The sequence below is a fragment of the Lissotriton helveticus genome, chromosome 3_1, assembly GCF_964261635.1.
Source record: "Lissotriton helveticus chromosome 3_1, aLisHel1.1, whole genome shotgun sequence".
Classification (NCBI taxonomy): Eukaryota; Metazoa; Chordata; class Amphibia; order Caudata; family Salamandridae; genus Lissotriton; species Lissotriton helveticus.
In genome coordinates this window covers 1,788,893,571-1,788,917,748 of record NC_136061.1, presented here as the reverse complement: position 1 = coordinate 1,788,917,748, position 24,178 = coordinate 1,788,893,571, and positions in this window count along the sequence as shown.

Here is a 24,178-nt window from a genome sequence, read left to right as displayed (position 1 = left end):
CACAGATATTATCTCCTCTGTACACTTCAACAAGTGTAAATCTCATCTTGAACTCTGAGTAGGCCTCACCTCAAACAAACCTCTGGATAGGAGACATGTTATTGGCATCCTGAAGCAACACTTTTCTGAAACAAGAGCAATGCAAAAGATGCACCATGTTTTAAGATAGGCCTCACTTCATCTGTATCAAGATACTGTTAGTTTAAAATGTATATCTTTAGGACTGTGTAGGGGACCTGGAGAAGCAGAAGCTTCTGTCAGTGTCAAAGTTGTTGAAAAACTATTTGTCCTTCAATCTTTTCCCTTGTCTTTTGTAATTTTTAAATACATGTTTTAATATTTTTCAAATGTTGGTTCTCTCTTTCACAGATTGAAAGTATAAAAATAAAAAGTGAGTAATTTAACGGCAATTATAAGGTAAATAGTTGTACTCTTTTCGTTACATTTCTATCACATTCACCTACTATTAGATCCACTGCTTCACTTCTTTAACCCTCAGTTTCCTGCCTTTGCTACTTTCCTCATTCCTTTCTCTATTACCTACTTACTCAACTCCTTCCACTCTTTTTCTCAGTCCCTCTGTTCTCATAGTTCCTCAGTCTTGTTCACTCACTCCGTCTCTATTACTCTTAGTGTCTGTGAATTACTTTCCCACCTTTTTTTTTGGACCGCTTCCCGGGAAGTGGCCCGGTTCGCAAACCAGCAGCGTTACGGGAGTCCACCATTTTGTGTTTCGGTCGAATCAAGATACAAGATGGAGGGCAAATAATGTTCAGAATGGGTAGAAGGGGGCACGGTAGATGTATCTTGACCCCCTTGGTTTTCTGAGGGTGGCTGAGGAGGACCATAGTTCTTCACTCTTGTTCACTCTCTCTGTTTCTATTAATGTCACTGTTTCTGACTGATCAAAAAATGATTTTAAAAAAAAGAACAGTAACTATAAGGGAAGGAAACAGACAGTTATGTTAAAAGAAAGACAGCTATAGGGAGTAAACTAAGGATACTGTTACCCGCAATCCACTGCTGATGATGTTACTGACCATGTCATGAATGATGTAATATGTGACATCATCAGCAGTGGATTGTAGGTAACAGTATCTCTTGTTTACTCCCTAGAGCTGTCTTTCTTTTCACATAACTGTCTGTTTGCTTACCTTATACTTACTGTTCTTTTTTTTAAAAAATATTTTTTTTTGGTTAGCTTCCGGTACGCGTACCGGGTAGCGCTCCGGGGAGCGAACTAAGAGAAATAGAGGTTGGCAGAGTTCCAAATATTCTACCAATTTTTTTATAACGGGGAGGTAGTTCTGAAAAGAACTTTTTTTTAATGTTTTTGTTGTTTTATATTTTTTTTAGTATTTTTTGAACATTTTTTTACTTTTTTTGTATTTTCTGAACGTTTTTATATTTTTTTTGGTTTTTTTGGGGGGGGGAAACAAAAACGATCCATTGTAAAGGGCTCAACATGAGCAACAAAAAAAAAAGAATTTATTTTTTGGGGCGTCTCGGACAAACATTAACATGATTCTGAATAGCTCTCATAATCAAAATGATGCTACTTTCCCTGTAGCAGATGAAATCGCCGCAGTGCACGCACACTTGCTTCACGTGCCCAAACAACATTTGAATGTTTGGGATCATCTCCCTCGCCTCTGGTCTCGACACCTCTGGAACAACCGATCTTCTTGCCATTGGGAGGGGATTTTGTTGCTCATCACGTAGCTGGGCAGCACTATAATTATTTGGGTGCCACCTACTCATATGCCGATGCATAGTGTGATTGCCGTAACTGTATTTTTTTTCAGTTCCCCTTGACAATCTATCACCGCATATACGGCAAAACACGTAGCGTGCATTCACTTTTTTTTGCCCCTCAGGAAATCTATAGAATTGCCAAATGTAATTCTCTTTTCGATTGTACCTCCTGGGCTCCTCTGGCAAAAACCTTGGCTCTTCCTCCTCTTCCTCCTCTTCCTGTTCTTCCTCTTCTTGCAAAATTACTTCAGCAGGTGGTCCTCTCTTCTTTGGATTTGGTGGAGGTGGTGGGTTAGAACCAGCTGAAGCTACTAATGAAGCCATGTCAAAGTGTAAATAAAGGGTCTTTCTCTCACCAAGATGAAAGTCAGAGTGAGGAAAGAAGGAGGGGTTTTCATCATTTGGGAAAAGCAAAAGTTCTAAACCAATGAAAAGTGTTCATTTTGATCACATGACCTAGTATTACATCATTAGGAAACCAAAAGTGAAATGAACCAATGAAAAGTGTTATTACCGAGTCACATGACCTGCTGTGTTTACGTTACGCGGTCGGCGCCGCGCCGCGGATCGCTTCCGGTTCGCGTACCGCTGCGCTTCCGGGTACGCTAACGTAGCACGTCATATGACGTATCACGCGAGAACGCGAAACGTCATGCTGACGCGACGCGTCACGATGTTGTTTTCTAACGCGAGAGGTGCGCAAACGGAACGTTTACCGGTTCGCGGACCGGGTCCCGGCTCCGAATTGAGCTAACGGGAAGCTAACCGGTTCGCGTACCGGGAGCGAAACAATAAAAATAATTTAAAAAAATTGTATTAAAAACATGTAAAAAATATTTTTCGATTTAAAGAAGAATACATTGTAAAGGTTTTGATATTTGCTATTAAAAAACCATTGAAATTCACTGAAAAAACCATAGGTTATAGACCATATATAGTTAGGAATTAGCATTTACAAAACCTTGAAAATTCACTGAAAAAACCATAGGTTATAGACCATATATAGTTAGGGATTAGCATTTACAAAACCTTATTTTACTCACACAAAACCATTGAAATTCCATATATAGTTAGTTGTACTAACTATATATCGCGCACCCGCAATCCACTGCTGATCATGTCACATATTACATCATTCATGACATGGTCAGTGACATCACTGATGACATCACTGATGACATCTCAAATGACATCACTGATGACATCACTGATGACATCTCTGATGACATCTCAAATGACATCACTGATGACATCACTGATGACATCTCATTTGACATTACTGATGACATCACTGATGACATCATTCATGTGATAATACGATGAACTTCTTCAGACTCTAAAATAACCTTAGATACACTCAGTGTAAACAGACACTCACAGACTGTCACTCATCCATGGAGTTACTCACACACCTACTCAGTCATGCAAAGAATCAATTACACCTCCATTTCCTCAACTATACAGTTATACATACCTTACTTATTCAAACATATACTAACACATATTTACTCTCTTTTACAATCCCTGATACAAGTTCACAATGATCAATACAGCCACTCACACATTCACGGACTCTTATGCACAGTTATTTATATATGTCAACTCTCACATGTACTGTGTTTTACATATGTTCTTACTTTGACATGTAGCACTCAGATATCCATTCACTCACCAATGCACTCAGTCAACCGCCCATACACCTGTTTCCACATGCACTTTTGAATCCATATATCTAGTGAATCAACTGCTTACACATCTATGCACAGAGTCATACACCTCCCAGCCACCCACACACACACTCAGTCTCCCATACAAATACTTGGGCAACCAATCAATAACCCATATACTTACTCATATAGCTACTGATCAACACATGCAGCAGTTTACAGAACAACAGACATAATGATGCACAAATTAAGACAGTTTACTGACTAACCCATGCACTCAGTGACACACATTTAATCACTCACTCATACAGTCAGTCACAGTCAGTCACACACCTACTAAATCCTTCATCCAGACACTTATACATCCACTCATTCTTCAATATGTAAGACATTTGAGATGTCATCAGTGATGTCATTTGAGATGTCATCAGTGATGTCATCAGTCATGTCATTGAGATGTCATCAGTGATGTCATCAGTGATGTCATTTGAGATGTCATCAGTGATGTCATCAGTGATGTCACTGACCATGTCATGAATGATGTAATATGTGACATGATCAGCAGTGGATTGCGGGTGCGCGATATATAGTTAGTACAACTAACTATATATGGAATTTCAATGGTTTTGTGTGAGTAAAATAAGGTTTTGTAAATGCTAATCCCTAACTATATATGGTCTATAACCTATGGTTTTTTCAGTGAATTTTCAAGGTTTTGTAAATGCTAATTCCTAACTATATATGGTCTATAACCTATGGTTTTTTCAGTGAATATATATATATATATATATATATATATATATATATATATATATGTACTCCAACCTGTCCCTGAACGCACTTTCCGTGCAGACACGTAACGGGGACTCCAAATAACGCCACAGCCAGTCTAGATTTTAAAGGTGATAATCTTTTATTGGTGCATGCAGGGTGCAAAGCCTCGTCATACGCGTTTCGGGCACCGGCTGTGCCCTTGCTCACTGAAAATTTGCTAAGAAAGTTCCACAATTTTAAATACACGTTAGTACAGCAGATTGCACGCCAACTCTCCATCATAGTCATAAACATAGTCGAAGGACTCATACCATTACAGATCACAAAAGTAATCAAGAGCGGATCCGCCATATTGGAGCGGTGTAAGGCATTAAATTCCCATGTTTGAATTAATGGCTGTATGCATCCACCATGTGTGTTTGAAATACAAATGCCTTTAACAAATAAACTATTTGAGTTCATGTAGCTCATGTTATAATTTACAGCATATTGCGTCCTACAGTTGTTTGTTGGATTGTTCAAACTTGTACCATATTACTCGAGTAATTTGATAAAATGACGTTCCTATGAATGCATTTTCATGTTAGATTACACAATATATCTATAAAGCCCTTAAGGTATATACATGAACCAATTTATACATACAACTGATCAAGTAAAAACATGCTGAGGTGACACCTATGAACTATCGGTGCATAAGAAACATGACAGAAAAAATATATTTATGCATAATGCATGTCATTTTCTAACATTTTGTTTATATCACTGTGGATATGCTGTGTACAAATACTCAGTGGCTCAGCATGTAAAAAGAGATGTTACAAACCAATAAAATGTATATCGTGTAATACTATATACTGAATTATTTTGAGTGAATTTTAAAGGTTTTTTAAAAACTAATTCCTAACTATATAACTCCTGAAACCTATGATTTTTTTCAGTGAATTTCATATTACCTACTGGCGGTCGCCAGTAGGTATATATAGTTAGGATTTTTTCTCTATGGGTTTTTTGAAAATTCTATGTCTAATAACTTTGGCGTTTGTGGACGGAATTGGCTGAAATTTTCAGGAAAATGGCACATTTTGTTTCTGAGCAGCCCTCGAAAATTTGGGGGGGGTTAGTCAAGGGGGGGCCGAGAAAAAAGGGGGGTCCCAAAACGTGTTTTTAACATTGAGTTTTCCATAGGGTGGTTGGCCTCACTTTTAGCCCGAACGGCTGAATGGATTTGCACGAAACTTGGCAAAATTGTAGGGACTGGTAGCCCGATGTGCCTTTTGTAGGTCTCAATATATGTGCTCCAGTGGATTTTGAGAAATTAACGTTTAAAAAAAGATATATATCTGTAACAGCGGACCGGGCAGCGCTCTGGTTCGCGGACTTTTCGCGCAACGGAGCTTTGTGAAGCGAAGCTGATTGGTTCTCCGGCGTCTGTCAACATTCCAAACAGTCCGTAGCGGCCGCCATCTTGTCTCTCGGTAGGATCGAGAGACAAGAGGAGGTCAAAACAAAGGGGGAAATAACTATAAGGGGGCATAGTAGATCCTCGCTGACCCCCTAGGTTTGATGTGGAGGTTTTAAAAGGGCCCCGCGGGGCAAAAAAAAAACAAAATAATAATAATCGAACGGCTGAATGGATTTGCACGAAACTTGGCAAAATATTAGGGACTGGTAGCCCGATGTGCCTTTGCTAGGTCTCAATATATGTGCTCCAGTGGATTTTGAGAAATTAACGTTGAAAAAAAGATATATATCTGTAACAGCGCTCCGCTTCGCGTACTTTTCGCGTTACGGAGCTTTGCGAAGCTTATTGGTTCTCCGGCGTCTGTCAACATTCCAAACAGTCCGTAGCGGCCGCCATCTTGTCCCTCGGTAGGATTGAGAGACAAGAGGAGGCCAAAGCGAAGGGGGAAATGACCATAAGGGGGCATAGTAGATCCTTCCTGACCTCTTAGGTTTGATGTACCATTTTGCCAAGTTTGGTGTAATTCCGTTCAGCCATTCAGGCTGTAGACGTATGTAAATGTCCTATGGAAAATTGCATGGGGAAAACACATTTGAAAGTGTTGAAATTTAGAACCAATTAAAATGTTACTTTGGTTTTGTATTTGTGTGTGATGAAAGTTAATTGGTTATGTATATATGTCAAATGAGAGGAAACCACAGCCATTTTGTGATACTACTGTCTGAGGTACATTTGTGAGGAATTTTTGGTGGTGAATTTCTGGTGTTTGATTTACACAGTACTAACACTTCTGCTACTTTTAAAAAGGTGAGTTGTTAATTTGTATGGGGAACTATGTTGTACACTTGAAGATAATTTGAAAAATGTTTTCTGTTATTTATTTGCAGTCCTTCTGTTATACTAAATACTTGATAAAGTTAGTTTTATATTATGTATTACTAAAGACGATAAATGAAAGTGATTATTTTTTTCTGCAATTTACAGCAAGCAATTTCAAAATAAAATGGCTCACAATGAAGAGACCGTGGCAATTTCTTTTGAATTGTCCAACACATTGATTGAAATTGAGAGCACCAATAATGAAATATTGTCACAAGGAGGACATGACTTGTATGATTCCATTAGATTGATTGAAATGGACAGCACCAAGAATGAAATATTGTCACCAGGAGATGACTTGAATGATTCCACTACATTGATTGAAATTGAGAGCACCAATAATGAAATATTGTCACAAGGAGGAGATGGCTTGTATGATTCCATTAGATTGATTGAAATGGACAGCACCAATAATGAAATATTGTCACAAGGAGGAGATGACTTGAATGATTCCACTACATTGATTGAAATTGAGAGCATCAATAATGAAATATTGTCACGAGGAGATGACTTGAATGATTCCACTACATTGATTGAAATTGACAGCACCAATAATGAAATATTGTCAGAAGGAGGAGATGACTTGAATGATTTTTTTGATCAATCTCTTGATGGCGAATTTATCGAGTGTTTGGAGACCATAGAGTTACAAGAATCATCATTGGAGACTTTTAATGAGGACATTGCTGATGAGGACATGTTACTAGTTCTTTCAAATTTAGAAAATTCTGAAGAATAAATTTATATTTAGAAATCAAAAATTGTTTGAGACATTATTCATTTTTATTTTTAATTTATGAGGTTGTAGCGAAGTGATTGTAGTATAAAATGAGACTTATAGTATAGAGTGCAACATTTTTATGTTACATGGTAAGTTTACTCATATTTACTTCCCTTCTGCCACTATATTATCTCCAATGTGTATTTGACATGTCTTCTTCATCTCCGGCCTCCTTTCTCTCACTGTGTGTCTCCGATGCATCTTATCGCTGCTATTTTGTGTAATTACAGAAGAGAGTAAAATAAAATAGTTCGGAACGTGAAAAGGGGGCAAAGTAGAGTACTCCTCACCCCCTAGGCCTTTTTAGGCGGTCCCAAAAGGATCAGTTTCTGCTTTCCTGAGAGATTATGGTATGAGTTCCATATACCACAATAACTTGCATTACAACATGCAAGATATCTATCTCCTATTACCAACTTTTGGAGATATTCGCGCTAAGCGCGAATATCTCCAAAAAGTAACACCTGCCCTGAGCAGTTCTTAGCCATGTTATCCAATGGGAGGTGGATAACATGGCTAAGAGTATTAGCTCGGTAATGCATGAATATCGCTGAGTTTTTAGCGATATTCATGCATTGCGGCCGTTTATTATCGCATTTGCGATAAACCTTGATAATAGTAAGGTTTATCTTCGATAATTTCTGACGATGCTTAGTGGTAAAAAATTGGTTGGTAAGCATCGTTAGCGATAAATATCGCTTAACTTTGGTAATATGCCCCAACGTCTGTTAACGTTCGATTCGAAGGAAATGAGGAAGTGTTGAAAAACATTGTCTGCGCCATCTTGCCTTTTTTGAAATGCCACACTTTTGTCGTGCACGGCAGCCATTTTAGATGTCTTGACCAGACCCACTCTCTGCACGCTGTCGATTCGTAGCATGGCTCCTCACCCTCGTAAGCATCTCCCCCAGGCACTGGTCACCACCGCTCTCTGTCTTATGCATGGGCAATAAACCTCCCCCCATCTGCGCTGCTCTTCCCTGAGAATCACACTCTGTGCCCGCCCGACACCTCCCTTTCGCCCTATTCACTACCGCACCCTCTGACACTCCTCTTTCTCTGTGTCCGATTGTCCAGGCTATCAGCTAGCCCTGCAGATGTAGTTTATGGCCCCAGCTGTAAAGAATCACCCCTCTTCAAAGGAGTTATAGTAGATCAAGGCCCACACTCGATGAGATCCGTCACACCACACGTGTTCCTACTATCTGAAAACCATCCTGTATTGTGATTGGGGAGGGGACCGAGCCTGAAGCGGAAGATTCCAGGAATGACTCTTTGTACATCAAAGTTTTTACAATTATGTGTCACATTAAAAATATATAGCACTCCAACAAAGTAGTAGGAATATAAAACTTTAATAACATATAAATATATACAACAAAACAAAAACAGTAAAAACATTTAAACAACGAAGAGACCGTGGCAATTTCTTTTTAATTATCCAATAGATTTATTGAAATTGACAGCACCAATAATGAAATATTCTTGTCAGTAGCGGTCTGTTGTGCGAATAGTTCCAAGGCAGCAGAACGCGCTGAAATCTAGATGGCACGAAAGTGATGTCTAGTAAGTTGCCGCCCAGCAAAAAACGGCGTGGGGCGCCGCGGGGGTGAGTGAGTCCAGTAGGCACCACAGCTATTCTTACCGGCATTGCAGAATTACTGCTGGGGACAATGCCTGTGCTGTAGCAGGGTCACAGCAGAAACAAAAAGGATTCTGTTGAAGATGTTGTTGGTTTTCAATTTGAAAACAGTTCTGGTGTCAACTGCTATGCTAATGTAGTGGTTAATGTTTTGTTTTCTCTAGAAAATGTAAAAGAGGGGGAGGCAGTCCAAAGTTCCGTTAAAAGGGCAAAGGAAAGGATCGGTGGTTTGAACTATCAGTCAAAAAGGGGAGGGGGTGCAATAATTTTTCCTACCAGGTCACACTGTGCTTTCACCGGAAGTGAGGTCTGCAGGATTGTAGTAATTCAAAGTGAGGCTGGCGCCAGCATGGGAGCGCCGACGTCCCGCGGATACAGTTTCGTCACTCCACGGGCGATCATGGCAGTCATTCCCCATCGGGGGTCGGAGACTCCCGCGGCTCCTCTAGAATCTTCAAGGTCGTGGAGGACTACGGTGGTGGAGTCAACCAGTGACCGGGCCATTTCTTTATGTTGGGCCCGCTCTTGCCAGGTCGACCGCCATTTTGAGAGTTCGGTAGCTACCGGCGATCGCGGGGTCACATGAGCGGACGGGCTCCACCCTGCCGGGCGAGACGTTGCAGCATGGCCACAGTGGAAGAACCGTTATCTAGGTCGTTCCGAAACTGTGCAGCACTGTAGTTGTTAGGATGCCACCGCCTGGAGCGCTGAGGGTGCAGCTGGGAAGTCTCCACCTGGGGAGGCGGGAGAGGCCTGTTCGCACCGTCTCTCCCTCCCAGTGCACCCCACGGCGTCTCGCTTGAGATTTGTTATGGCCGGACCAGGCGATGAGGACGAGGGGGGGGTCGGAGGCATGTGCAAGACATCCCCCCCCAGTGTTGTCGCAGCCATTATAAAAGAAAGAAGTGTCCCGTCCGTCTTCGGGCCGGGCTTCCGGTGGATGTCGGCCGGACGCCCCTGGCTCTGGCCCCATGAACGGGTTTCTTGGTTTATCGGCTGCAGCCGGATCCCGTCGGCCTCGGCCCCCCGACCGTTGGTGGTCGGACCGGAAGAGCATGTGGCGGGACTACCTGCAACTCTCAAGGGCCACCGCGGCCGGACTGGGAGAGAGAGGGGAGGGTCGAGGAGACATTCCCCCCCCCTGCAACTGTTCAGCGTTGTAAAGGCAATCCCCTGGCCGGGTCCCGCTGGTCTCGGCCTCTCCTCCGGCTACACCCTACGTTAGGATCTCCTGGCCGAGGCGTGGCAGCAGGACCTGCCTTATATGGGCTGCTCCCGGCTGGGCGTAGCCGGAACCCTGCCCCACCTTGGAAGTTTCCAGAGTGGGGGTGGATGTTCTACTGACTTGCATTTTCCCTAGTCTATCGATTTTTTTGGCGTGGCAGGCGGTGGGACAGCGAGGGGTGATTTGGTTTCTCTTACTGTTTTTCTGGTCTCTCACCACTGGCATATTTTAACGTTTTCTTGTTTCTAGGACATTAATAGGTTTTATCATTACGTTATGTTATCGTTTCTTTGTTCGTTGTTTAATAAAAGTTCATGTTCATCAGTGGCCTACTGATTTTCGTTTTCCTATTTTTTTCTTTCCAGGTTGTTTCATGGTAAAGTTTCTGTTAACAGGATACAGTGATCACTTCGTTATTATTGCATATGTCCTTTTCACTAGGGGTGCTCTCTGGTCGGGCCAGATGACGTATCTCTAGTAAATGGTCCGGGTGAAAAAGGTGCATCAATCAGTGGGGAGTAGATAGGCATGACAGATTACAACGGGGGAGAACGGTCCGCATTACGTACCCTTTCACTACTTGCAAAGATTTTCCTACGTTTATTTGCAAACAGGGAATACCTCCAAAAAGAACTAATTCCCAAACAGTCAATGTTCGGACAATCAATCAATCAATGAGGAATGAAATAGGTACGACGTGTTAAAGGCTTGCGTTACCTACCCTTCACTATCTGCAAAGGGAGATAGAATATTCCTATTCTTCCTCGTTTGCAGGTAGAGAAGATCGTTAAGAGAATTAACTTCGAACAATTCAATGCTCGATTGAAACAATCAACAAGGGGTACTGTGAACACAAATGAACGCCGCTTATATACATACGCATTGCTATTTTCAACAGGTTGTTCCTAATGTTTCTATTTTAGCGAGGTCAAAAGAGATCCCATTAGTGGCCTACTGATTTTGCTCGATTCCTTTTGTTTTTTTACACGATTTTTCGCTATCTGCAAAGACTAAACAGAGTATTGCGACTCTGTGCTTGTTTGTAAATAGAGAATGAACCAAAGAGAACAATCAATCAAATGGAGAGAGAAGCAGGCACGACGGATTACAAAGGGGGAAAGGGCTGCGTTAACTACCCTTCACTATCTGCAAAGAGAGAGTACTCCTAATAGAAATGAGGGGTGGGGGGCAGCAATCAAAGCAGATCAGTGTGCATAAACACGAAAAAAAAAATTCTTACCACGTACTTGACATTCGACAGCTTATGATATTTGCTATTAAAAAACCATTGAAATTCACTGAAAAAACCATAGGTTATAGACCATATATAGTTAGGAATTAGCATTTACAAAACCTTGAAAATTCACTGAAAAAACCATAGGTTATAGACCATATATAGTTAGGAATTAGCATTTACAAAACCTTGAAAATTCACTGAAAAAACCATAGGTTATAGACCATATATAGTTAGGAATTAGCATTTAAAAAACCTTATTTTACTCACACAAAACCATTGAAATTCCATATATAGTTAGTTGCACTAACTATATATCGCGCACCCGCAATCCACTGCTGATGATGTCACATATTACATCATTCATGACATGGTCAGTGACATCACTGATGACATCACTGATGACATCTCAAATGACATCACTGATGACATCACTGATGACATCTCATTTGACATCAATGACCACATCACTGATGATATCATTCATGTGACAATACAATGCATCTCTTCACACTTTAATATAACCTCTGTTACACCCAGTGTTAAATACAGAGTATAATTTTTGAAACCATTGACACACCAATACTAGTTACTACATACACACTCAGTGATTCCTATGTTTACACACACATTCACTCATTTACCCATACAATCATTCATACATACAATCACTCATCTTTACAACACTATCATATGCACTCATACACCTATACAGACTCTCACACTCTGTCACTCATCCATGGAGTTACTCACACACCTAGTCAGTCCTGTAAAGAATCAATCACACTTCCATTTTCTAATCTATACAGTTAAACATAGAGCACCTTACATTTTGAAACATATACTAACACATAATTACTCTCTTATACAATCATTGATACAAGTACACATTGATCTGCACAGAGTCACACACCTCCCAGCCAGCCACACACACACTCAGTCTCCCATACAAATATTTGGGCAATCAATCAATAACCCATATAGTTACTCATATAGCTACTGATCAACACATGCAGCAGTTTACAGAACAACAGACATAATGATGCACAAATTAAGACAGTTTAGTCACTAACCCATGCACTCAGTGAGACACATTTAATCACTCACTCATACAGTCAGTCACGCACCTACTAAATCCTTCATCCAGACACTTCTACATCTACTCATTCTTCAATATGTAAAACATATTTAAACTTTACAGAAACACACAGTCACTGGATGATGTCATCAGTGATGTCATCAGTGATGTCATTTGAGATGTCATCAGTGATGTCATCAGTGATGTCACTGACCATGTCATGAATGATGTAATATGTGACATCATCAGCAGTGGATTGCGGGTGCGCGATATATAGTTAGTGCAACTAACTATATATGGAATTTCAATGGTTTTGTGTGAGTAAAATAAGGTTTTTTAAATGCTAATTCCTAACTATATATGGTCTATAACCTATGGTTTTTTCAGTGAATTTTCAAGGTTTTGTAAATGCTAATTCCTAACTATATATGGTCTATAACCTATGGTTTTTTCAGTGAATTTTCAAGGTTTTGTAAATGCTAATTCCTAACTATATATGGTCTATAACCTATGGTTTTTTCAGTGAATATATATATATATATATATATATATATATATATATATATATATATATATATATATATATATATATATATATATATATTATTACCTACTGGCAGGCGCCAGTAGGTATATATAGTTAGGACCTAGTTTCCATAGGAAATCCGCAACATTCTATTGGGAATAACTTTGGGGCTGGTTGATGAATCTTCGCAAATTTCTCAAAGAAGATGGCCCGCTCCGCTCCTCTCCTTCCCTGAAAGTTTGGGGGGGATTAGTCAAGTGGGGGCTGAGAAAAAAGGGGGGTTCCAAAACGTGTTTTCCCCATGTTAATTTCCATAGGACCTTTAGACACGGCTACAGCTTGAACCGCTGAACGGATTTACACCAAACTTGTCAAAATGGTAGAGTCTGGTACGCAGATCACGCTTTTGGTTGAATAGTGTAAATCCCTCCAGTGGTTCCTGAGAAAATTAAAAGAGAAATAAATTATATATCTGTAAGCGCGCACCGTGCGCGCACCCCGCGATTTTTCGTAAAAAAAAATTGGGGGGGGGGCTTGGGGGGCTTTTCTATTTTATTTTAATCTGTTTATTTTAATTTTGAGGGTGCCCACCCCTTGTTTTACCCCCGAGATCACCGCCGCGGCCCGCGCCGCCTCAAGATGGCCGCCGCCTGGTTGTGGGCGTGGCCGGGAGGACGTGGTTTTCGCTTCCCCCTACCTGGGGGAAGCCTTCGATGTGCCCGCCCGGTCTCCCGTGCCGAGGGGGAGACCGGGTAATGCTGCCGGCTGGTGCGGGGCTCCCGTGTGCTGAGGGAGCCCCGGGAAAAGAGGAGACACCGTCCGCTTCCCCCTGCCTGGGGGAAGCCTTCGATGTGCCCGCCGGTCTCCCGTGCCGAGGGGGAGCAGCTCCCGCACTAAATTATTGCAAACTTTTGCTGGCTGGCTGAATTGCTCCATGGTAACTTCAGTTAAATGAGCACAAGAGTTGAGTCACTCGTATAACCCGTGTAACCACTCTCTCTGCTTAAGTCAAGTCTTAAGAAATAGTAGACCTCAGGTAAACAACCATGAAGGGGGAAGGGGGCTCTGGAGAGGGGGACTGAGTTAATTTTGGGTTTACTTAATTTGCTTTTAGTCACATAGCACTGTTCCGTACACCCGAATAGGCCTTCGCGAATTAGTTCTCTGTCAAAGCCTCAGTAGCTAATGGTACACAGGGAAAATGCACATTTTTAGATGCATTGGTAGCAGCCCTGAGTTAAATGTCCGTGCCAACAGGTGGTTACTGAGGCCAGGTGCAGACGTATGATGAGTAGAGGAGCCATGCACACCTTTTTGGAAATGAAACGGACTCCTGCGTGCGTGGTATAGTCTGTGATTTTTCTATATACCAAAAAAGCGTCAGATCAGTTTGCCTATGTTTATAGGTAGCAGTTTATGAGTACCAAAAATTATTTCTTACTGACAGCTGTTGTGATCTTAGGTCAGTATCTGCAGCTTGCGCGCCTGAGTTTGAAAAATGTGTGTTGTTTGACGCTGAGCACGTGGATAGTGCAGGTCACGCACTTAACCTTGCATGACGCACCCGTGATTCTCATTATCACTCCAGTACTGTGAAGAAGGCTGGACGGGAACCGGCTGTGCTGAGCTGGCCGCTGCTGAACATGCCCGAGGCTCTTTTACAAAATATCCTGCATTGACTTGCGGATGATCCCACTGGTGGGGTAGAGGGGGGGGGACTAAAATACCAGTGGCGCGTTATGCACCCACCATGGCGTTGGCTGGGTCCGTCATTTTGGGATAGCTGAATATGAAGCTAAAACGACAGTTGGCCGCTCATTAAAATTACTCGTAAAAAACAAAGGCACCATGGGATTCCGCCATTAATAACAACACTGACAGCCGCCCCTGACTGAGCAGCGGGTGGGATTAAGAACCTTGCTCCATCTTCAAGAGCTGGTTGAGGGATTCCGCGAACCTGCCCTATTACACAGGTTTTCAGACCTGTTTACTTTCTCTCTGCCCTATTTCTGTCTCTCTAGGGAATGGGATGACGCAGTTCCAAGGCTAGCTGCTTTGGAATATGCCGCACCAACCATCCCCTCTGTTTTCATCATTCAGTTATCTTTAAGTTCCTTTTGGATCATGTCGTTGTGCAGTTTATTTCAGTTTTTTTCTGACATGTCCTTACAGTGTCGTTACTTGGGCGTGCGTTGCCCTGATTGTTGTATTTTTTACATAATTTCACACTGTGGGCAAACCCGACTTTTGAAGAGCTAGCCACAACACGGACTTCCCTTTACAATGTGTTTCTCTGCTAATAATATGCATGCCAGACAAAGAAACTCCCCTCTCACCAAGGGAGCACGACTTCCAATGAGCGCGCGAGCACATCTCAGCAGGCTTCTGTCGACATTTTGCAGAGTCGCAGAAAGTAGATGGCACATAATTGAATGGTGAATGAGTGGTCCCTTGAACTGAAAGAAATGAGACATTGAGGGGATCTGGGCAGGTGCTTGTTGAAAGGCCAAACTGTGCTGTCAGAACAGCTCTTCTCTGGTCTTCACTTAAGGTGTACCAGCAGGAGCCAGATAACCCATTGCTAAAACGTTCTCAGATACCATTCTTTACTGAATATGAGTCTACACATGATAGTTAAAGTTCTTCCTCACACAGTGACTACCCTATCTTGAATTGTATTGTTGATATTTAAGGTGCACTTTTGAAAAGAATTAATGGAATGGAATGCAGTAACTGCTTCTGTGTGACTAATATAAATAATATGCACAGGGCGTAATGAAATATACCAATTAGGTCTGTGTAGATTAGCATGGTTAAACATGAATTTTGTAGTTTGGGAATTATTGTGGGACTCACAAAATAGTACATTTCAATGAAAACTGGACTTGAGTTCATGATAATGTGGGGTATTGAAATCCTTTGTTGATCCAGTGTGAACTCACGGAGTAATCATGCACTCAGATGTATTGCCGGATGATGGTTGCAAAATGGCTCCCAGGATAATGATTGTGCTGGCGTTCTAGTAGCTGGGAGTCATGGAAATGAAGGATGGAGTTTTAACCTATACATATGGAAAATAAGCCACCATTAATTGTATGTAGGCCCAGTCAAAGGGTGTTCTGCTGAAACACGTCTGCCGTGATTTTTCTCAATTTGTTTGGTCCCACAAGGATATTAACATATTTAAACGTTATCCGCTAATAGAATTAGCATTTTAAAAACCTTGCAAATTCACTGAAAAAACCATAGGTTTCAGGCCTTATTTAGTTAGGAATTAGCATTTAAAAAACTTTGCAAATTCACTGAAAAAAACATAGGTTTCAGGCCTTATATAGTTAGGAATTAGCATTTAAAAAACCTTTAAAATTCACTGAAAAAACCATAGGTTTTAGGCCTTATATAGTTAGGAATTAGCATTTAAAAAACCTTGAAAATTCACTGAAAAAACCATAGGTTTCAGGCCTTATATAGTTAGGAATCAGCATTTAAAAAAACTTTGAAATTCACTGAAAAAACCATAAGTTTCAGGAGTTATATAGTTAGGAATTCGTTTTTAAAAACCTTTGAAATTCACTCAAAAAACTATAAGTTTTAGTGGTGTTATAGTTAGCTGGACATTTTACTCATACAAAACCAATGAAATTGCTCCTATATAGTTAGTTGGACTAACTATATTTGGCGCACCCGCAATCCACTGCTGATGATGTCACATATTACATCATTCATGACATGGTCAGTGACATCACTGATGACATCACTGATGACATCTCAAATGACATCACTGATGACATCACTGATGACATCTCATTTGACATCACTGATGACATCACTGATTACATCATTCATGTGATAATACGATGCACCTCCTCACACTCTAATATAACCTTTGATACACCCAGTGTTAAATACAGACTACCATTCTTGAAACCATTGACACACCAATACCAGTTACTACATAGGCACTCACTGATTCCTAGGTCTACACACACATCCACTCATTCACCCATACAATCACTCATACATACAGTCACTCATCAATGCAACACTATCATATGCACTCATACACCTATGCAGACACTCACACACTGCCACTCATCCATGGAGTTACTCACACACCTAGTCAGTCATGTAAAGAATCAATCACACTTCCATTTCCTCATCTATATAGTTATACACACAACACCTTACTTATTCAAAGATATACTAAAACATACTTACTCTCTTATACAATCACTGATACAAGTACACATTGATCTGCACAGAGTCACACACCTCCCAGCCAGCCACACACTCACTCAGTCTCCCATACAAATACTTGGGCAACCAATCAATAACCCATATAGTTACTCATATAGCTACTGATCAACACATGCAGCAGTTTACAGAACAACAGACATAATGATGCACAAATTAAGACAGTTTAGTCACTAACCCATGCACTCAGTGAGACACATTTAATCACTCACTCATACAGTCAGTCATGCACCTACTAAATCTTTCATCCAGACACTTATACATCCACTCATTCTTCAATATGTAAGACATATTTTAACTTTACAGAAACATACAGTCACTGGATGTTGTCATCAGTGATGTCATCAGTGATGTCATTTGAGATGTCATCAGTGATGTCATCAGTGATGTCACTGACCATGTCATGAATGATGTAATATGTGACATGATCAGCGGTGGATTGCGGGTGCGCGATATATAGTTAGTGCAACTAACTATATATGCGAATTTCAATGGTTTTGTGTGAGTAAAATAAGGTTTTGTAAATGCTAATTCCTAACTATATATGGTCTATAACCTATGGTTTTTTCAGTGAATTTTCAAGGTTTTGTAAATGCTAATTCCTAACTATATATGGTCTATAACCTATGGTTTTTTCAGTGAATTTCAATGGTTTTTTTATAGCAAATATCAAAAGCTGTAAAATGTATTCTTCTTTTAAAGGAAAAATATATTTTATATGTATTTAATATAATTTTTTTATGTATATAAATTTTTTGAGGGAACGAATTTATCAACTATCATGCTGAAGAAGAGTGTGGGGAAAAAAAAAACAAAGAGGAGGACTAAGAGGAAAGAACAATCAGTTCAAAAATACAATTGCTTTAAAGCATGAAGTGCTTTTCCACACATTTACATTTAAATAACCCATATTAGAACATACAAAATATCTACAGAGGAGACGGTGTACATTGATTTTTAGACTCTTCATTGGTACCTACATGTTGGTACTTACATCACCCACACAACACAACAGTTCTATTCAGAGCTACCCTACCTCAAAGCACTCTAAAATATTATTTTACTATTTCCCTTGGTTTTCCCCTTGTTATGCTTTCCGGAACGCTACCCGGTGCGCGGACCGGGCGCTAACCGTGCAAATTTGTTTTACATATATGGGCCTCCTCAGCCACCCTCAGAAAACCTAGGGGGTCAGGATATATCTCCCGTGCCCCCTTATACCCATTCCCAACATTGTTTATCCTCCATCTTGTGACTAAATTCATCCGAAACACAAGATGGCGGACTCCCGTTACTCTACCGGTGAGCTACCCAGTTTGCGTACCGGGTAGCGCTTCCACCGCGAAAAATCGAAAAAAAAATTATTTTATTTTTTTGCCCTGCGGGGCCCTTTAATAGCCCCCACATTAATCCTAGGGGGTCAGGAGGGATCTACCTTGCCCCTTTCATTCATTTCCTCCTTCGTTTATTTCCATCTCTTGTCTCGCGATCCTACCGAGAGACAAGATGGCGGCCGCTCCGGACTGTTTAGAATGTTCAGAGTCACCGGAGAGCCAACCCGCTTCTCCTCGTGAAGTTCCGTTACGCGTCTGGTACGCGAACCGGGGCGCTAACCGGGACGCTGTCACAGATATATATATTTTTTTGAACGTTAATTTCTCAAAATCCACTGGAGCACATATCTTGAGACCTAGCAAAGGCACATCGGGCAAACAGTCTCTACAATTTTGCCAAGTTTCATAGAAATCCATTCAGCCGTTCGAGCTAAAAGTAAGTCCAACCGCCCTATGGAAAACTCAATGTTAAAAACACGTTTTGGGACCCCCTTTTTTCTCAGCCCCCGCTTGACAAAACCCCCCCAAACTTTCAGGGGACGCTCAGAAGCAAAATGTGCCATTTTCCTGAAAATTTCAGCCAATTTCGTCCATCAACGCCAAAGTTATTCAACATAGAATTTTCAGAAATCCCTATTCAAAAAAATCCTAACTATATATACCTACTGGCGACCGCCAGTAGGTAATATATATATATATATATATATATATATATATATATATATATATATATATATATATATATATATATATATATAACATTTCTATGGCAAAATGAAACCCCTCATTTTGTTCCTTTGCAAATTAAATGTTTTAAGTGTTAACACTTTATTCCAATCAAGATGACTTCAGGTGTGCCATACTTTTGTCATAAGTAAGACTGTTAGCGCTCTAGTTGTTCTTTAGAACACTCTGGGACATTGTGTCACTGGGCTATAGTTGGGCTACATCTGGCTGATATTTGGGCTACATTTGTTTTTTTTGTCTCTGGTGGCATTCTTTGGGCTACATTGGGCTACATTGGGCTTCATTTGGGCTCTAACATATATATAGCCCAATGTAGCCCAATATATATTTTTCAAAGTTAATTTTCGTAAAAACCACTGGAGCATATATCTTGAGACATAGCAAAGGCACATCGGGCTACCAGTCCCTACAATTTTGCCAAGTTTTGTGGAAATCCATTCAGCCGTTCGAGCTAAAAGTGAGTCCAACCGCCCTATGGAAAACTCAATGTTAAAATCACGTTTTGGGACCCCCCTTTTTTCTCAGCCCCTGCTTGACAAAACCCCTCCAAACTTTCAGGTGACGCTCAGAAACAAAATGTGCCATTTTCCTGAAAATTTCAGCCAATTCTGTCCATCAACGCCAAAGTTATTCAACATAGAATTTTCAGAAATCCCTATTCAAAAAAATCCCAACTATATATACCTACTGGCGACTGCCAGTAGGTAATATATATATATATATATATATGCTGATTCCTCTTCCTCCAAGCAGACCGGGACACTTCGCCGGCGGTGCGACTCGGGCTGGAGGTTCCCGATAATTATCCAGTTTCACGTACTCGACAGTACCACGCACTCCGCACAGGCAATAACGATTAGTACTCCGTCTGTGTGATCATATTCAGGGTTTATTCATAAAAACTATAAGCCATCAAAGAAACCCTTCTTTGATGGCTTATGGTTTTTATGAATAAACCCTGAATATGATCACACAGACAGAGTACTAATCGTTATTGCCTGTGCGGAGTGCGTGGTACTGTCGAGTACGTGAAACTGGATATATTACCTACTGGCGGTCGCCAGTAGGTATATATAGTTAGGATTTTTTTCCTTTGGGATTTTTGAAAATTCTATGTCGAATAACTTTTGCGTTTGAGGACGGAATTGGCTGAAATTTTCAGGAAAATTGAACATTTTGTTTCTGAGCAGCCCCTGGAAAGTTGGGGGGGTTTTGTCAAGGGGGGGCCGAGAAAAAAGGGGGGTCCCAAAACACGTTTTTCCCATGCAATTTTCCATAGGGCAGTTGGACTCACTTTTAGCTCGAACGGCTGAATGGATTTCCATGAAACTTGGCAAAATTGTAGATATTGTTTGCCCGATGTGCCTTTGCTAGGTCTCAATATATGTGCTCCAGTGGATTTTGATAAATTAACGTTCAAAAAAATATATATATCTGTAACAGCGCTCCGGTTAGCGCCCCGGTTCGCGTACCTGACGCGTAACGGAACTTCGCTAAGCGAAGCTGATTGGCTCTCCGGTGTCTGTCAACATTCTAAACAGTCCGGAGCGGCCGCCTTCTTGTCTCTCGGTAGGATCGAGAGACAAGAGGTGAAGAAAAACAAAGGGGGAAATTAATGAAAGGGGGCAAGGTAGACCCCTCCTGACCCCCTAGGATTGATGAGGGGGCTATTAAAGGGTCCCGCGGGGCAAAAAACAAAAAAAAAAAAAAAATTCAGTTTTTTCGCGATAGAGGCGCTACCCGGTACGCGAACCGGTTAGCTAACCGGTAGCGTAACGGGAGTCCGCCATCTTGTGTTTCGGTCGAATTTAATCACAAGATGGAGGAAAAACAATGTGGGAAATGGGTATAAGGGGGCACGGGAGACGTATCCTGACCCCCTAGGTTTTCTGAGGGTGGCTGAGGAGGCCCATATATGCGAAAAAAACCCACATTTTTTTTCAAATTTTCGCGCGGTTAGCATCCGGTGCGCGAACCGGGTAGCGCTCCGGAAAGCGTAAATCATGAAAATTATTTTAAAAAAAGTATCATTTAAAATTTGTTTAGAGTGATCATAGTTAGGGTAGCTCTGAGAAGAGCTTTTGGGTCTATGGTAGATTTAGGTACTCATAAGTAGGTACCAATACATAGTCTTAAATTCAGGATGAAAATTCTGTTCCCCTCATCTGAGAAGTGAACTCCATCTCCTCTGTAGATATCTTGCATGTAGTAACGCAAGTTATTGTTGTAGATGGAGCCCATTCCATGGTCTCTCATGTAAGCTGAAACAGACTTATTTACATGCTTCCTCGATTTCTCAATTTGTGGACAAAATTGCTTGGACCACCTCCATTTCTGTCTTTGGCATATATTTGAATATACCAAGGCAGTTTGAGGAAAAAGTGCCATCAATTGTTCAAAGGTGTCCTTTAAAAGTATTTCCAGACCTACCCCAGTCAAAGTGCCCAAATCATTTCCTCCACAGTGCACAATTAACAGGTCAGGGTTTGGCAAATGCAAAAAGGTTTTCACCAATGGTATCAATTGGTGACATCTCAATCCTCTGTGGCCAATCCAGTTGATTTCCACATTTTGTAAATTGAGGTTGTGTAAATTTCTGTTATCAGCATACCTTTGAGCCCAGTGGATGTAACTATGTCCAATAATCCAGACAGAAAACATGGTGAGAGGAGGTTCTGCTGCAGTCAGATGAAGTGTGGGAATGAAATGGCAGTTAAAACAGTAGGAGTTTGTAATGAAAAAAACTGTGGAGTTTCAGTGCTAATGATTCAGTAGCAGTGATTGGTGGATTTTGATTGCTGAAAACAGAAAGTTAGGGTGCATGGATGAGTTCTTTGAAAGATGAAATTTGAATGGTTAAGAAAAAATCATTTTAAGAAACAATGCACTGGATACGCAGGTGTACTGAGATTTCAGAGTTCAATTGAAACATTGTTGTGTGAACTTGTAAACATGAGAGGTCTTTCAGGAGGTAGTTGCTATGGAAAAAAGGCAGAAAGGGTAGAGGGGGGGAGGGTGTTGATTTGAAAAAAGTGAGGGAAGAGTTTTGATTGGGTGACATGAGAGAAATGTGTGATGAATTACAGCATTTCTGTGCCTTTGTTGGTTGCAGCCTCTGGAGTGCATACCCTTTGCTCTGCTAAAGAAAAATTGGTGTGTGTCTGAGACTGTTTTGAAACTCAAAAAGTATTTGCTAAGGTGAGAAAAGATTCATTTAATTTAGATAGAGATTAGTATGCTTAAGGAAAAAAATTAGGAAGAAAGTTGTGTATTTAAAATGTTGCTTTGTGTCGAGTGTTTTAGAAATAGATTTTGTTTCTTTGAGAAATTGTAATTGGAGATAATGTGAAGTATTAGTACTGACAGGGTGTGCTTGTACATATGAGCTGTGCTGTGTTTTCAAATTATGACTTGAAAATCGTTTTTGAGGAAAAGGAATGCTTTTAAAATTTATGACAAGGAAATAATGGTGTCTGCTTCTTTAAACAAATATTTCACTTGCCCCATGATTTAGGGAGAATAATTTGCTTACTTGATGTGTTTAAAAACGTTTCTTGAAGACATTTAGGTTTCTTGATATGTACTGCTAGAGTTTCATAGCCAGCATGGGGCATATTTAGAAGGACTTTGAGCCACTTTCACGTTATTTTCCCCATATTAAAAGTGACGTACAAGTGGTGCAAGGGCCTTGTAAATACACTCTCATGTTTGAGCCACTTTCATGTTATTTTCCCTATGTTAAAAGTGACGCAAAAGTGGTGCAAGGGTCTTGTAAAATATGCCCTCATGTGTGTTAGGGCATTTTAAGTCACTTCACTATGAATCTGGGTGAATAATTTGCTTACTTGATGTGTTTAAGAACGTTTCTTGAAATCATTTAGGTTTCTTGATATATACTGCTAGAGTTTCATAGCCTGCTTGGGGCATATTTACAAGGCCTTTGAGTCACTTTCACGTCATTTTCCCTATGTTAAAAGTGACGCAAAAGTGGTGCAAGGGCCTTGTAAAATATGCCCTCATGTGTGTTAGGGCATTTTAAGTCACTTCACCATGAATCTGGGTGAATAATTTGCTTACTTGATGTGTTTAAGAACGTTTCTTGAAATCATTTAGGTTTCACAATATGTACTGCTAGAGTTTCATAGTCACTATGATGATAATGATATACATTTAGAACTGTGTAGGAGGCATGGAGAAACTGAGGCTTCTGTAAGTGTCAAGGGAGGTGAGTAATGTACACTGCTCTGTTGCATACAGTCCTCATCTTCTGCGTACTCTTGGATATGCTAGACTACATCTGCACAATGAGATACCTAAGCTGAGGAAATACAGGTGATGTGATTGTGAAATGAGCAAAAATATTTGCATGTTTTTCAATTATATCACCTGTGTTTCCTAACATTACGAATCACATTGTGCAGATGAGGTTTAAGCCTGTCCAGGGAGACAGAGGAGGTCTGGCCTTTGTTCAAGAGTGCAGTGGACATGACTCACTTCGTTGGTAGGCCTGCACATGTATTATCTCCTCTGTACTCTTCAACAAGCCTAAATTTCATCTGCAACCCTGAGTAGGCCTCAGCTCAAACAAACCTCTGGATAGGCCACACCTTATCGGCATCCTGAACCAATCATTTAAAATGTTAGGGGCAGATTTATGATGGCCGTGCGCCTCCTTTGCGCCGCCGTTGCGTCACTTTTGTGACGCAGCAGCGGTGCAAAAGATGCACCATGTTGTGTGTTAGGGCATTTTAAGTCACTTCACCATGAATCTGGGTGAATAATTTGCTTACTTGATGTGTTTAAGAACGTTTCTTGAA